The sequence below is a fragment of the Octodon degus genome, unplaced genomic scaffold (assembly GCF_000260255.1).
Source record: "Octodon degus isolate 3935 unplaced genomic scaffold, OctDeg1.0 scaffold00068, whole genome shotgun sequence".
NCBI lineage: Eukaryota > Metazoa > Chordata > Mammalia > Rodentia > Octodontidae > Octodon > Octodon degus.
Window position 1 is genome coordinate 7,866,924 of NW_004524644.1, and position 3,481 is coordinate 7,870,404.

Below are 3,481 nucleotides of genomic sequence, written 5' to 3' on the forward strand. Positions count from 1 at the left end.
TTAGGATAGATTTATAGTTGCATTCTCTTAATGAATAGAGGGATTTGTTCAATAGTGTTTGTAAATAGGATATCATGTCCACATCTTGTACAGCAATTAACCACTAAGAAGAATGTGTGCAATGTGTTAATTATTGAAACTGTCTTACCAATTTGGTTTGAAAAAAGTGAAAGCAATGTGAAAAAAAAATCCAGTCTGACAAAAAGGAAAAAAAAAAAGAAAGGAAAGAAAATGTGAAATAAACTTGAGGACTCTCTTTTGGCCTCTTACCAACTGGGAAATCACAGAGGCCATGTGCTTCTCCTTTCCTTGTAAGAGGGAAAGAAACTCCCAACCTGCAAGACTGGGAAAACTGAGCTTGTGTTCTCCAAACTGAGTACTGAATCAAGGAACAATGGAAATTACCAGTAGGAAGAATCCATTGAGAAAAAAGCTTCTGTCTAAGAGAGACAGAAGGGTGCCTTGAAAGTGGGTCACCCAGTACCTATGTTTCTCAGTGGTGTTTATTGAGCAAAGCCATAAGTGAGGTAAATTTAAGGTTGTTCAGAACTATAATCCATTAATAGGCTTACAAGTAGGGTTGCCTAGGTAATATTGATCAAGTAGAAAAATCACAGGATTGGTTTGAAATGGGATAAAACTATGGTCAACCAATAAGATTACAAGTATAGTCATGAGCAATATTGATTAAATGAGGAATAAAATGGAGCACATAAGAAGGGCTCATGGACAGACAAGGACTTTTCAGAAAGGGTTGATTTAAGGAGATAAATCCTCCATCCCAAGGTGATAGGCCCCTATTTAGAATATCACATACTGATGCTTATCCCTAGGGAAAGTATGAGTGAATAGTTCTTGTTCGTCTTGAAGTCTGACCTTCAGCGAGTACATCTCCAACTGCACTTGTCTTCTGCTTTGACCTCCTTAGGGCCCAGCTCTGTCTAACTTCTTATAGTATTTCTAACCAGCTTAGTGGTATATAATAATGGAACACTAGGAACTCATTCCAAGCACCATGAGAAAGCTTCGTGAGACCCAGGTTTCATTAAATTTTACTAGCCAGTTCCCTAGATTCCAGTTCCCTACCTCTCCCTAAAAAGCAAAAGGACTCAAATATTCTTATCCAAAGGATGAAAGCTGATTTTGGAAGAGAAAGGATTAGACTAGGATTGGAGTTTCTCTAAATGAGAAGGGGAAATGACAACAAAACAAAGCTGAAATATTTATCTTGGCTTGAGTTCATGGATTTTAGGGAGAGAAACAAAAACACATGCCCCAAAGGGCTTTACCTCCAAGCTCCTTCTGCCAAAAATGTTAGCAGGTTCTGGGGTTTTGAGACCCTTTTGAGATAGTTTCTATATTCTTTATGTCTTCAACAAAGAATTGGGCAAGCCAAGTATAAAAGGTAGGGTAGTTTTGTTTATTTTTTTTTTTTTTTCGGAACTGGGGATTGAACTCAGATCTTTGTGTTTGCCCATCAAGCGCTTATCCTATTGAGCCATCTCCCCGGCCCCAGTTTTGTTTATTAAAGGTAGAAAAAGAAGCATGTTATGCAGAGTGAAATTGGGTCATGTAAAATTTTGAAAAATGTACACTCTAGGAGAGCAGACTAGTGTGACAGAGAGAACACAGTCACAGACAACCCATGGGTGACTGTTCTTTTGCCTCTCCCTCTCTTCAGACTGATGCCTGATCTTGACCATCATATCAAAAACTTGGTTTAGTACTCATAAGAAGAACTGAAGACAGTGATGTCTAATTGATTTCATGTTCAGGGTTTGGGGAGCTGTTCTGCACATGTATCCTGGTATCACAGAAAGCTAAGTTAGGTACAAATATGGTAGGCTCATAATGCTGGGCCTCAAGGAAATGGATAGGAGCTGAGAAAGTATCAGGACTAGGTCTGGAGGGCATCTGAAGATTGAAGTCACAATGGCTAGCTTTACATACCTCCCTAAGAGATGAGAGGTTTGGGATTATTGCTATCACCCTTGTGAGATTTCCCTTTATCTCATTAGGGGTGAACCATTCTCTCATATCCACTAAGTCTAAAACAGTTAAGACTAAAGACAGGACTAAGACTATAGATTATTGACCAAGATTAATGATTTCACTCATATACCCTTGCTACCATTAGATCAATACTACCTAAGCAACTATACTTGCAATCTTATTGGTTGATCATAATTTTGACTGATGTACCTGTGCCATGATTTTGCTCCACTGTCCCTTTCTTTGAGTGATGGGCTCATTGCCAATCTATTTGGGACCTCTGCTGTCTCTCAGGAACTATTTCTATTCCCCATTCCCCAGTTTCTGCTCCCCATTGTTTTTCTCCTATATAAATCTCTTTATTCTTAAATTCTTTTGTGCCTTAAATTTCATTCTTTGAGTTTGAAGAACATAAACTTGGCATATTTGATGTCTAGCATTTTCCCTTTGTCCCTGGGACTTTGCCATTAGTGGCTCATGCCTTTTTCCTGGCAGTTTGTCACACCCTAAGCTCCTGCCTCAGTGTTGCATTATGAGCATGGAAGTTAATATTTACAATCAATATATGAAAGCAAACAATGAACAAGTACTTAGTTTATTTTTCTGTATTTTATGCAATAAACCTATGTTAACCTAAACTTGGAAAATAAACATATTTTCTTTCTGGGAAAAGCACATATCATAGCTCAGTGGAATAAAGCACCTGTAAGCAGGCACAGGTACCGGGGGTTCAGTCTCCAGATCTGTCATGCTGGCCCTGTCCACAAGGCACATTGAGACAGCAGTTGAGACTGGGTGTGACCCTCAACATCCTGTAGACACTTTCCTAAAATAAAATAAAAAAAAAACAAGCACATATCACAGCAATAGTGATGAATTGAACTTTGAATATGAATTACCTCATGGTATAGATTCCAGTGTAAATGTTTTAAAACTCTAGTCTTCCTATCCCAAAATAAGGAAATATTCATAACTTTCTACTTTTATTTCTTCTTTTCAGTTCTTACACTAGGGAGACTATATGATATTTACACACATGGGTCTGATTTATTTCACTCATGAGTATATCTTCAAGTTGCATCCACTTATATAAGCAGGCTTTGAGTTTATCATTCTTTATAACTAAGTAATAATCTATTGAATAAAAATACCACATATATTTCATCCATTCCTCAGGTGACAGGCATTTTGGTTGCTTCCAATAGTTGACTATCACAAATTGTGCTGCCATAAACATAGGTGCTCAGGGGCAAGGGAGATGGCTCAGTGGAATAAGTGCTTCCCTGGCAAGCACAAGGGTCTGAATTCAATCCCTGATTCTGCCATAAATAAATAAATAAATAGATAAATAAATAAATCAATCAATCACATATGTACACATGCATCATATGATATGATGTTTTCAGTTCTTCTGGGAAAATTCCCAGTAGGGGGGATAGCTGGTTTGAATGGGATTTCCAGTCCTAGTTTTTTAAGGAGTCTCCAAACT